Raw genomic sequence first — 13,814 nt, 5'->3', positions numbered from 1 at the left:
TACCAAAGAAGATACATGGAAATCAAATAAGCTTGTGAAAGAAGCTCAATATCATAGTTTTTAGGGAAATGCAAGGTAAACCATAATGTCTAAAATGCCGTGTTAAAAAAAAAGTCTACAATTTAAAGGACTGGCCATACCAAGTATTGACAAGGATGTGGAGCAACAGGAGCCCACATACCCTGAATATAAAATGGGAATATAAAATGGTACAATCACTTCGAAAAACAGTTTGGAAGTTTCTCAAAAAGTTAAACATGCACCTACCATATGACCCAGTCATCCCCCTCCTAGGCATTTACTTAAGAGAAATGAATACATATGTATTAGTTTTCTATTGCTGCCGTAATGAATTACTACACACTTCGCAGCTGAAACAGCACCTATCGATTATCTCAGTGTGCTTGAGTCTCAAGACCAGGCAGGCTTGGTGGGGTTCTTGGCTCAGGGTCTCACAAGGCCAAAGTCAAGGTGTCAGCAGGGCTGTGTCCTTCTCTGGAGGCCCTGGGGAAGAATCCACTTCAAGCTTGTTCAGGTTCTTGGCAGAGTTCGGTTCCTGGGACTCTTGGTCTGGGGTCTCCATTCCCTAGGTGGCTGTCAGTTCCTTATGTTGGCCTCATCCCCTATCACATTGTTCCCTCCATCTTCAACCCAGCAGTGACACATGGAGTCCTTCTCTGACCTTCTGCCTCCTCTCTCTCCAGCCAGAGAAACTTCTCTGCCTTTAAAGGCTTGTGTGATTAGATTGGGCCCACCCAAAGAACCCAGGACAAACCCCCTATCATAAAGTTCCTCACCCTAATTATATGAATTCTTTTTGCCATATAATGTAGCATATCCACAGGTCCTAGAGATAAGAGCACAAACATCCCGGAGGGAGGAGAGGTAGGGCATTCTGCCTACCACAGCACACGCTATTCCTGAAAACGCTTGTACACAGATGTTCAAAGCAGCTCTGTTTGTAATCACCAAAACCCAGAAACAACACTAAAAGTAAGTGGATAAAGAAATTGTGGTATATGCATATAATATGATACTACTCAGCAAGAAACAGAATGAACAATTGATTCATGCTATGTCTTAGTCAGTTCCTGCTGCAATAACCATGGATTTTAAACTGGGTGACCTATAAATAACAGAAATTTATTGCTCACAATTCTGGAGACTGGGAAGTCCAAGATTAAGGCACCAACGGATTCAGTGTCTGGGGAGGGCTTGCTCTCGGCTTTGCAGATGGCACCTCTCGCTTTGTCCTCACATGGCAGAAGGAACCGCAAAGGGACTAACCCACGCCCTGAAGCCCGCCTATCCGGGCACAAATTCAATCCCCCAGGGTGGAGCCCTCCTGACTGATCACCTCCCAAGGCCCCACTTCTTAGTACCATCACCTTGGAGGTTAAGTTCCAACGTGTGAATTTTGGGGGAGATACATTTGGACCACAGCACACTGCAACACAGACGAATTGTGTTCAGTAAGAGAAGCCAGACACCTCCCCGCCCCAGCACCATCACCACCAAAAAAAAATACAAACTATGTATTTCCATTTTTATAGAATTCTAGAAAATGCAAACTGACACACAGTGACAGAAAGCAGACCCGTGATTGCCGGGGCTGGAGGTGGAGTGCAACAAGGAAGAGCAGGTGGGGGGATGAAAGCCAGGCTTGAGTGAACTTTTGGGATAATGAGTCTGTTCCTTGTCTTGAGTGTGTCGACGATTTCAAGGATACACGCGTATATAGAGCGTATCAAATTGCACACTTTAAATATGTATGGCTCATCATATGTCAATTACACCTCAATAAAACTGGTATCGAAAGGCAGTTCTCTAAAATGGGGTAAATATTTCATCAAAAGAGCGAGAGAAGGCACAAATATAGCAAACGTTAAGTTGTTGAAGTCAGATAGTAGCTGTACAGGTGATCCTTGTACTAATCTTTCAACTTCTCCAAATACTTGAAAATTTTCACGATAAAAAAAGCTACAATGAAAGAACATACGCTTGGGAGTCAAAACTCCAAGAGACGAAATGTGATTCTGGCATCTCCCAGCTGTGTAAACTTGGGCGAGTGGCATCTCCCGTGTGAAATGTCCTGATCATCACATGAAGCTCTTTGGATTGCAAGCATTAAACTGGATCAATGCATGGAGCTGGCTTAGCAGGAACTTGGGGTGTGCTGAACACTCCACAGACGTCACCTTCATTATTAAGTTCACCTTCCTTATCTGAGAGGCACAGAGACTGTGAATCAGCAAGGCTGAGACCTAACTAAGGTTACACAGCTAGTACCAGGTCTCTCTCCCCATGTAAAACTACCATTAGGGGACACTCAGTGGCTCCCACGTTTTAGAACCCTGAAGTAAATAGGTTATGCAAAGAGTGGTCACGCCATCATACCTAGGATGAGGCCCTCACTCTGGCCAACAAAGGAAGCCAGACCTAGCACCTAGACATATTTTTAACAGGGTGTAAATGTGCGTTTTGCATATTTTATGTTTTTCATAGTTCAAGGCAGGGGCCCCAACCAAAATTAGGTATTTAAAAATTTGTTTAGACAGGTAAAAGAGAGGCCATGCCTTCAGGGCCACCCGGAGATTTCATGGCTGAGCTGGGACTTGAACCTACTCCCATCGGTTTCCTTCCACCCTCCCTCCTTCCATCCCTCCTTTCTTCCCCCACTCTCCCTCCCTCTCCTACCTCCATCCTCTCTCCTTCCTTCCTCCTTCCCTCCATCCCTCTTTCCTTCCTCTCTTACTTTGTCTTTCTTCCTTCCGACATTTACTGAACACATCATCTGCTAGACATTCACGGCAGTGGAAAAAGACAGTATCTCTGCTCTCTTGGGCAGGAGAGCCACTTGGGGGACACCAGTACCCTTTTACTGCATTTTCAAATCAAGATATAATCTATCTGCCATACCATCTGCCATTTTAAAGTCACAATTCAGCAGTTATTAACATCGTCACAATGGTGTGGAGCTATCACAAACTCCTTCTGTTTCCGGGATTTGCCACTCCTGATTTTACAACCTTGGCAAATGATGCCACTGCTCAGTGCCTCAGTTTCCCCACAGGTAAAATGGAGAAAGCCACCCCTACTCTGCTGGTTATCATAGCGCTAACTCGAGGATGCACTGACAGGCATGTAGTGGCATCCCAAGCAGCAGCTGCCGTCCTTACTTACGTGATTAGTCTTGGGCCTCGTATGGGCTTAGGGAGCTGAACATTCCAGAAACCACCTTCCAGAAACTTACAGCCTCATAGAGGAACTCACTATGAATTGCAAGAGAGAGAAAAAGCAGAAAGAACAGCTTCCCTGGGAGTTGTTCTCACAGGGACAGTGCATGTTCGGACCTGAGCATTCTGATGGTACCGCCGCTGTAACACCTGACTCCAGAGCCACATGCTAGCACCCCACGCTGGCCTTTCCCCCACGCTCTGTGTTTCCAAATTCTAAAGAAGGTGTTTATGAGACCGAGGGAGTGGGCATTTCGCCTACTGGGCAAGAAATTGAAAACAGCTGCTATTGTTTCCATTTCGCAGGGCAAGGATTTTCATTTTTCATTCCAAATCCTGGCCCTTCCTCTTTCGCCTCTGAAGAAGTGACAGTGGGGTGGTGCTCGTTCCACCGGGACCCTGACATGAGCCACTGCCGGGGGCTGGGTGCCACAGGCTGACCCCCAGAACGCACTCAGCGTCTCCAAACCTCAGTGCCTGAGACCGATGCTCCAACGCCCAGCCTGGTGCTAGGGTCTAGTACCAACTGGCTCCACCTGTCTGGCCCCTACCACAGACTTTCTGCTCCAGACTCACTGGCTGGACTGTGGTCTCACATTGTCTTTTTCTATCTCTGTACCCAGACACTCATCCAGCACCCAGCGGGTCCTCTTAAATGCCTATGGAGTGAAATAAATAGACCAGGCACCCATAGCTTCCATTTGTGAAATCCTGCACAGAATAAAACCCAAACGCGACTGTACCCGCGTGTGTTCTCAATAAGCCACAAGCAGAAACAACGTGACAAATACTTAGTCCCCAAAGACAAACTGGAACTGACTCTCTAGTCTTCTCAAAACGAATAGCCCCGAGCAAAACTGGAACGGCAGAATATCCTCCCAGCCTGGGCCAGTATTTCAGTTTGACTCTTGGCTGTATTAGAATGGATGCAACGTCTCCAACCAAAACCAGATGTACTTTCTGCTTCCTCTAGAGCAAGCTTCTGACTCAGGTCCAGCGGAGATGGGATCACCATATTCCAGGACTCCAGGTAAGTCCAGCGTCAGACCCTGGAAGATGTGGGAGGCTGTTTGAGTACAGGGGATGGGACAGGCCCCAGCATGTGTCTTTCCATGAATGAGAAGCAATACCCCTCTTAGCAGTTGGCACCTGGATCTCCGCTTGTTCCTGGTTCCGCTGTGTGCACACACACCTGCTGGGTCTCGGTTTCTCACCTGACAGGATCCACAGAGCACCACACTCCCTTCTTGGGAGGAAAGTCCAGCCCCTGCTGAAGGCCTCTTGCACAGAATCGCAGAGTGTAAGAAAGCACTCTCTGATTTAGATCTTTGCTGCCCCAGGCATTTGCAGCCTCTGATAGCAATGACAAGGGACATTTTGTGACAAACAATGGCATTTTCATTCTGTGACCTCAATTCAAAAGGTCAGAAATGTGCCCTGACCATTCCCTGGAGAGTTTGTTGCAGTTGGGCATCCTTGAAATTATGCTGCTGGACCCAGACAGACCTGGCTGTAAACCAGCCCCGCCTCTGCCTCCTGTGTGATGCGGAGCACAGGCCATGGCCTCTCTGAGTCCAGTCCCAGTCCTGGCTCTGCCACTTGTTAAGCACAGGACCTCGGACAAGTGTGTTTCTCCACGTTCAATGTCCACATGTCAACAGACAGTCATCGCTATTTCTTTTCTTTCTTTTTTTTTTTGAGACGGAGTTTTGCTCTTGTTGCCCAGGCTGGAGTGCAATGGCGCCATCTCGGCTCACCGCAACCTCCGCCTCCCAGGTTCAAGCGATTCTTCTACCTCAGCCTCCTGAGTAGCTGGGATTACAGGCATGCGCCACCACGCCCGGCTACTTTTTTTTGTATTTTTAGTAGAGACGGGGTTTCTCCATGTTGGTCAGGCTGGTCTCAAACTCCTGACCTCAGGTGATCCATCACCCTTGGCCTCCCAAAGTGCTGGGATTACAGGCGTGAGTCACCGTGCCCAGCTAACTCATTGTTATTTCAACTCTGACTGGTCGTGAGGATCACATGGGAGTTCATTTCAGTCCTCGGCCCAGGGGCTGGCACACCGGAAGCAGGCAGTCAGCGCAGGCTGTTACTACAATCCCACAGGGCCATGTTGAGACAGTGGGCAGCAGATGTTAGGAATGTGGCCTTTGAACCCAGCAGTGCTGGGGCGAAGCGTGGTTCTTCCACTTGCTCACTGTGTGGGAAGCAGGGGGTTGCGCCTCCCAAGCTAGCCCTTACTTTCCTCCTCTGTAAAATGGGGATAATAACAGCCCCCGTCACACAGGAGCTGGTGCTTTCCTATCGGAAGCAGACAATGCGCTTCACATTTTCGTGCAATGCCTGGTGCCGGAACTTTGTTCTTCACCCATCCGCGCTACCCATCACAGAACCCACTCCAAACAGCGACTCCCGTGTGTGTGTCCTCAAGCTTTAAGGAGTAACCAAGTCTCCCCGACCACATTCTGAAAGTGCATTCGTCTTTCTTTTATGAGCTGCCGTCCTGCAGGGAGGCCTTGAAGCCAGCTTCTTGTGAAAGAGCGGCTATAGGTAAACGGTTAAACGACTGAAAGCAATCAGGCCCAGAATCATTCAAGAAATGGGCCGGATGCGGTGGCTCACGCCTGTAATCCTAGCACTTTGGGAGGCCGAGGTGGGTGGATCACCTGAGGTCAGGAGTTCGAGACCGGCCTGACCAACAAACACAGTGAAACTTCATCTCTACTAAGAATACAAAAATTACCTGGGTGTGGTGGCGCGCCTGTAATCCCAGCTACTTGGGAAGCTGAGGAGGGAGAATCGCTCGAACCTGGGAGGCAGAGGTTGCAGTGAGCCGAGATCACGCCACTGCACTCCAGCCTGGGCGACGGAGTGAGACTCTGTCTCAATAAAATAAAAATAAGAAATGAGCCACCATCCAGCTGTTGATGAGAAAGTGAAGATCCAGGAAACTTGGGCTAAGGAGAGCTACCACATCTGCACACAAACCTTATTTCTGAGCTTCCTGACAGAGCAAAAAGGGAACATGACAAGCTCTCAGCTAATAAAAACGGCATCATCACTGAACAGGGACTCATTTATTCCTGAGACCTAACTCTGGGATACGTCTCTCTGGGACTTTCATATGAGTGACACATTTGAGAGTAGATTGGCCAAAGGAAGGGAGGACAGAAGGACAAAAAGAAGGGAGGAAGGACAGACAGAAGGACAGAAGGGAGGAAGTCAGTGCCACTTAGGCAGCATGACTGTTTAATTTTGCATCTAGCCCAAGGCATTTCTAAGTGTGAAACTTAGTAATTATAGAAAAACATCAGACAGAAACGAGGACTGCCCCATGCGCATGAGGGTTATGGTCACTGATAGAGCTGGCCATTTCTTTTCTCATTTCTTGATGACTGCCAAGGGCCAAGCATTTTAAGTGACTGGTCCGTAAAGACCAAAATGGCAGAGTGCACAAGCCTCGCATTTCAGCGATTTAACCAAAGGGCTGTAACTATCACTTGTGTGATGTCCTTTGTATGACACTTCCTAAAGTTCATGCCTACTCATCACAGAAAGGCACCGGCTTGGAAGAGTGGACAGACCTCTGGCTTTGTAGCCAAAGACACCAAGTTTCCATGAGATGCTGCATGTCCCTGTCATGCTGCCTGGCACTAGCAGGTGTTCAAAAGCCCATGGCTCCTATGACTGTCACTACTTCTGTTGCTATTATTTTGGGGGATAACATTTTGCAGTTAAGAAAATTGAGGCTCAGAGAAATTCAGAGATCTTCCCGAGGACATGCCATTGGTAGTGGAGCCCCAAATCCCTCTATACCATTAAGCCCAGAAAATCTAGAGCAGGTGGAAAAGCTCAACAAGGTGTTGGGGGAATGAATTTTAAATCCCAGGGGATATTGACCATGTCTGGGGACATTTTTTATTGTCATGCTAACTGGGGTGGGGGTACGACTGGCATCTAGTGGGTGGAGGCCAGGGATGCTGCTAGATACCCCCACAGTGCCCCAGATGGCACCCCCCAGTTGAGAATGCTCCAGTCCCACATGTCAGGAGAGCCATGGTGGTAGATATGCCTTGTTCCAACACTAAAGCAAATTCAAGACTGTGACATCAAACACAATAGCGGGACAGACACACCCCAATGGGATTTGTCAGGATAAATGCAAAGGACCATTTTAATATGTAGAATAGCCTAGAAAGGAAAAGAGGACCCCTTAGGTCTCTGGTACTCGATTAGCCCAGGATGTCTTGAGCAGGAACCATGAATTCTGTGAAATCAACATTCCCTCCTTCCAGTCCTCTCTCTGCCATGGCGGTTTCTTAAATGTCTGAGGCCAAAAGCCACCTGCTAGCAGCTCCCTCCTTAGGATCCTTTTCTAAAACCCTGCAGCCTCCTGGGGAAGGTTCATCGCTAAGTCACTCTCTCCCTGATGTGAACTCAGAAGGCGATGGAGTGGGTTTGTAGGAAAGCCCCAGGGGTTCTGAGCACAGGTGTGAGCCAGCCAGCTGCCTCTCAGCCAGCACGGAGCCTCCCCAAGACCCCAGACACGGGCAGCTCTGTTCCCAGCCAGGGACTGCCCAACTCGGGACATCTCACCCAGCCTGTTCAAACCTTAGAAGCTGCCAGGGGAAAAAAAAAAAGACTCTGGAATCAGAGAGACATGTGTTCCAATCCCAGCTCAGCCACCTCCTAGCCATGTGAACTCAGGCCACATACTCAGCCTCTCAGGCCTCAGTTTCCTCCACTGGAGACAGGAAATAAGAATAGAGCTTCATCGGTGTGAGGATTAAAGAGGTGACACAATAGAGTACTCAGCATGCTGCAGGTCCTCAACAAGTGGTGCTCATGCCGATCACCATGCGGCTCCACGTGCGCCAGCCTGGCTACTAATCACCCTTGGGTCCGGCACGTTAGCCAGCTGGGTTCCTCCACTTCCCCAGCCTGAACTGGCTTGAGTTGGGGCAGGGGGTCCAGCTGGGCTTGTTTCACTGGTGTCAGCCTCTAATCCCACAGTTCTGTCACCCGCACCTGCATGGCAAGGTCTGTCTCCCAGCCGCCACATCGCTGTGGTGCAGTGAAGACAGCCAATAACCACTCAGGGTTTCCAGAGCCTGCACAATGCCTGCCATGGTCTACTAGGTCTGCAGTGATAGCAACAAACAGCTTTTCTGTTTCTCACACATGAGCCACAGGGTTATGCAGGAACTGGCCTTCTAAATGGTTTCTCTCCACTCAGTGAATACTCAGATACTCACAAGCTCTCTCCCTCCTCCCAATTCCATCTGTCATCCAAGGTGAACCCGAGACTTATCAGATGACCTATTATTTTATTTTTCTTAGATTGGAGCGCCTCGTGTTCCTTTTTGCTGTGGCTGCTAGGAAGCTCAGAGCTGAATTTTGTGCTCCCTGTCTTAATTTCTTCATCTTACTGACCTTTGTCTCCATTCTGTTTCAGTAACCCACAAGTCTTTTCTCTATCTCCAGAATACCTCACTCAGACATCCTCAGACTTCAGAACCCAATTTCTTCTTCTTGTACCTAGGCTCGAACATGGGCACAATATCAGTTCTCCAGCCTCTCGGAGGTCACCAGTCCACCGGGCCCTTTACTTCTCTCCCATCCACCCTTCAAGCTTCATCCCCTCCTGTATTCAGCCGAGGCTCCATGATCTATAACATCAGTCACAACCTTGACACTGCTCAGGCCTCCCCAGCATTTTGAGGGGCTGGAGATTGTTCTCTTCACACAGGACGTCGCATGGGCTCTGGTTAACCCAAGTGTGTTTTCTAGTTTAAACATTGTCTCTGGGAAAAAAGCACATGAGCCTCCCCACTCCTTCCCTCGGAAAAACAAGATCAGAAATACTACCTTCTCCTTCAAGCGTGGTGGGCGGCCTCTGATAGTACAGTATGAGCCAGCAAGACTAACAGCTAAAGGAAGAGTTTCAGAGAGATTCACTGTCTTTCCTTTTCATCTTTCACGTCGGTTATGCCACCAAGAAAAAGAAGAATCCCCCTGCTGTGGCTAAATGCAACTGTTTACTTTGCTTACAGACGTTGTAAATCTTTTATGTGCCACAGTTGTTTCAAGAGCTTTTAAAGCATTTTGGATGATTATAAAAGTCACAAAACAGCTACAGTAAAAATGAATTTTTTTTTTTTTTTTTTTTTTTTTGAGATGGAGTCTCGCTCTATCGCTCAGGCTGCAGTGCAGTGGCCGGATCTCAGCTCACTGCAAGCTCCACCTCCCAGGTTTATGCCATTCTCCTGCCTCAGCCTCCTGAGTAGCTGGGACTACAGGCGCCCGCCACCTCGCCCAGCTAGTTTTTTGTATTTTTTAGTAGAGACGGGGTTTCACCATGTCAGCCAGGATGGTCTCGATCTCCTGACCTCGTGATCCGCCTGTCTCGGCCTCCCAAAGTGCTGGGATTACAGGCTTGAGCCACCGCGCCCGGCCATGAATTTGTTTTTTAACGGTGTCATGGAATGTAAAGGATGCAGCAGTGGGCTCACCAAACATTCCTTCAGTGTGCGGCGACCTCGAAGTCCAGAGAGCCTCTGTTTGCCATCACAGTGCCTACGGTGGCATGTTTTCATGAAGCAGTTAGCATGCTCTTACTGAGTATATGTTTTCATTTTCCTGAAAACCCAAACACAGTGCGATGCTTTCTTGTTCAACCTTTTCTGCAGTTGGAACGAAATATGAGAGAGAGAGAGAGAGGATGAGAGGTGAAGATGGGCACAACCCCCTGCACACTGGCAGGAATTTTAGGTATCATTTTATCCACCCTATCCCCTTAGAAATGGGGAAACTGAGGCTCAGAGGGCCCAGTGAATGGCCAAGTAGTTGTAATTCCCCATCCGAGGGTGAATGTGGACATTCCAGGACTCCGAGGCTCCCATGTCCAACGGACCTTCCTTCCAACACTCTTCATAGGGGCGCAAGGGGGCTCCCCTTCTCTGAAGCCTCTCCCCTCACCGCTCCCAGCTGCCCCGTGAGGGTTTCCATTCTGCCCAGATCAGACCCCCGAGCCACCGTTTCATTTCTCTCTGCAGTGCCTCACTCACTGTGTAAAATTAGCTCAGCCATGAGTTTCAGGAACAAATACCTGTCACCTCCTTCAGTGTCGAGAAAAAGAAACTAGAGGGGACTTTCCTCCTTTCCCGCCAGCCAAGGCTGGGCCTCCAGCAATGCAGGGGCTCAGGAGAGAGCTGGAGGAGGGGCCCGAGATGCCTGGCAGCAGAAGGAAGCTCCCTGGACCCTCCCCAGCCTGGACAACTGTCCTCCCACACTGAATGTGTGTCCAGTTGTTCTCAGGTGTCCTTGCACTGTATGTGGTTGCTTTAGAAACATGCATTTCTGAACGTCATATTGAAGAATGACACAGGTACAGAAAAACGCATGAGTCCTAAGTGCACGGCTCAATGAATTTCACACACTAAGCACCAGTAACAGCACTGGATAGAGAAATAGAATGGCTTTGTTCCCCCTCCGCCAGGAACCCTCCTCATGCCCCCTGGAAGTCAGTACCCAGACCCCCAAAGAGAGCCCCTCTCCTAACTTCTAACAATGTAGATCCGTTTCAACTGGTTTGGAAATCTGGATAAACGCATCATGGTGTGTGGACTCTTGTCTCTGGCTTCTCTTACTAAGTATCGAGTGTGAGGAATCATCTCGTTTTTACACGTGGATCTAATCATTCATATTCACTGCTGCATTCTCCATTCTAGAAACACATCACACTCTGTATGGTTAAATGACATGAAATTGTCGTTTTGTAGATTACCAATAACAATTAAAGGGGGAGGCTTGAGAGAAGGGGAGCCCCCTTGCGCCCCTATGAAGAGTGTTGGAAGGAAGGTCTGTTGGACGTGGGAACCTTGGAGTCCCGGCCCCTCAGACTGGAAGATACCCTCAGACTGGGAACTCACAACTACTTGGTCTGCTGTGGACTCTGTCATGTTTTTTGTAACCATCCATATGATCCATGCATTTTATTTCTGGTAAATACAGGTGTTGGTATTATATTGGCCTCTCATTCTGGCCCTTTTTTACTTTTTTAAATTGATGTTTTGTTTTTAAAATTCATCTGTGCTGCTGCGTAACCGGGGTATGCCCACCATACAGCTCACCCCTCACTGAGGGGCGTTGGACGGCTCCCACACTCCCCAGCACGCATAACACCATCATCCACGTCCCCAGTGGACCCCAGGTGAGAATTGTGGGGTGTATGTGTATAAGAGTGCAATGGTGGGCTCATATTCTTGCGAGGCCACCGTTTTAAATTCATCCACCCCACTGATACTCTGCAGCTTATCCAGCAGCCCAACAGGCAGTGCATGGACTTAGTGGCAATCAAAGGTCCTAGGTGTCCCAGAGGAGGATGGATGGGAAGGAGCTGGGAAGAAGCTGGGGTGAGGAGACCGGGGCCGGGTCGGAGGGAGGGTCCACAATGAGCCAGCAGGGGGCGCTGCTGCCTGTGGGATCCTCATGGCCAAGGGTCCCAGGAGGTGGTGGAGGCCATCTGAGGGCTACTGCTCCAGCTGTCCCTGTCTTCTCAGTGACCTCAAACACTCGTCGGATCTGGCATGAGCCTCTGGGGTGGGACTTTGTAGGCGCTGGGGCATAGGGGTGTCAAGAGTGTGCTGGGCAGGGAGGGATCCCTGCACCCCAATATCGTTGCACTGCCACACACTCAGATGACCTCCTGGACTTCTGCATAGCCATCAGGGAATGGGAGCAAGAAGCATGGGGAGAACCTTGGGCCCCATCCCCAGCACCTCAGGGCTGAGGGGCCCCTGGACTAAGCTCCAAGCCAACAGAGCAGCCTCCAAGCTCTTTGCTACAACATCCCCTATCTTTATGGCCCTACCCTGCTTTGCACCCCAACCTGAAATGCAAGGATAAGAAAGAAAGTGGAAGAGAAAGTAGAACAGATATCTGCAACAGAGGCCATAGCAGCTGCCCCCAGGGAACAGGTGTCCTTTATCCAGCATGATGAGCTGATATCCTCTGCTCCTTGGACCTGGAGGACAGCCCTGGGTGTGGAAATAAGAACAGTTCTTTCCTCTGCTCTTCCTCCTATGATGATTGAGTCCCATTCATTCATTTGTGCATTCATGTATTTGATCGACAGATGCAGCGTCGCTGCAGTGTGCTTGGCAGTGTTTGTCAGCTGGGAGGGACCGAGTGCTAACAAGACCAGAGTCTCACACGCTAGAGCAGGGTTGCCCCAACCCACAGAGTCTCAGTGTTGGACTTACGGAGGCATCCACGCACACAGTCACTCAACACTGGAGGAAGGTGTCCACCTGTGAATGCTGACCTTCTGTTTGTGTGTGCATCTCTGGTCTGGCATTTCTTTATTTTTAAAAAACAAACCAGCAGAATCTATGAAACTGGACGTGGCCCATGTGTCTTTTGCCTTCTGACAGCCTCCAGGCAAGTCGTGGAAGCTGCTCCAGGGAACATCTACATGTAAAAACATGGATGATTTCCAAAACTTGATGTTTAGTAAGAGAAGCCAGATACAAGAGTCCACACAACAATGCCATTTACCCAGGTTTCCAAACCAGGCAAAACTGATCTACATTGTTAGAAGTTAGGATAGGGGCTCCCCATGGGGGTCTGGGTGGTGATCTGAAGGGACAGGAGGAGGGTTTCTGGGAAGCTAATGCCATTCCAGTTCTCTGTCTACTTCTCCCATGCTCTGTTCTTAAAGCAATGGGTTTTTTTTTTATTAAATGAATGCTCGGGGGCTAGGCATGGTGGCTCACACCTGTAATCCCAGTACTTTGGAAGGCCGAGGATCACTTGAGGTCAGGAATTCAAGACCAGTCTGGCCAACACGGTGAAAATCCCATCTCTACCAAAAATACAAAAGTAGCTGGGCATGGTGGTGCACACCTGTAATCCCAGCTACTCGGGAGGCTGAGGCAAGAGAATCGCTTGAACCCTGGAGGCAGAGGCTACAGTGAGCTGAGATCGCACCACTGCACTCCAGCCCGGGTGACAGAGTGAGACTCTGTCTCAAAAAAAACCAAAAATGCTTGGGGTGTGGTTAGACGCACAGTAACAACTACCATGTGTATGACTTCATATTTATCAACTCCCAGTGATCCCCCATTTCACAGATGGGAAGGTAAGGTGCACAGAGGTTAAGAACCTCTTGCAAGTTGCCTAGAAAATTGCAGAAAGAGGGGTCTCTCTGGGCCATCAGAGTCCAGAACATGCAACCTGCTGGAGGTGCAAGACCAGGGCTGCCCCTCCACACCTACCACCTCATGGGTCACTACATATCCAAGGGGTAGGAGAAGGTTCTAGAAAATGAAGACTTTCCTCCAGCAGGCTCCCAGAGGGCATCTGCAAGGGCAATACCCTGAGATTTTATGGCCCTCCAAACTGGGAGCAGGACAGTGTTTCCAAGAAACACAAGAGTTTTATGACGGCTTCATATCTGGTGATAAATGTTTGACTTTCCTTTTCATTTTCTTTTTGTTTGGAGATTTTTTTTTAAATTTCCCCACACTGTTAGGTTTTTTTGTTATTTTTTTTTTCTTTTTTTTCTTTTTCCCT

At 49.0% G+C, this 13,814-nt stretch overlaps 1 long non-coding RNA gene across 3 annotated transcripts in view; it reads right to left on the bottom strand.

Moving 5' to 3' along the window:
- Window positions 1-13,814, bottom strand: part of LOC139359934 (uncharacterized) — a 399,483-nt gene that overhangs the window by 362,087 nt on the left and 23,582 nt on the right. The window lies entirely within an intron of this gene.

Source organism: Macaca nemestrina, chromosome 18, assembly GCF_043159975.1.
Source record: "Macaca nemestrina isolate mMacNem1 chromosome 18, mMacNem.hap1, whole genome shotgun sequence".
NCBI lineage: Eukaryota > Metazoa > Chordata > Mammalia > Primates > Cercopithecidae > Macaca > Macaca nemestrina.
The sequence above is the reverse complement of the archived record's forward strand: the minus strand, read 5'-3'. Positions and strand labels throughout refer to the sequence as shown.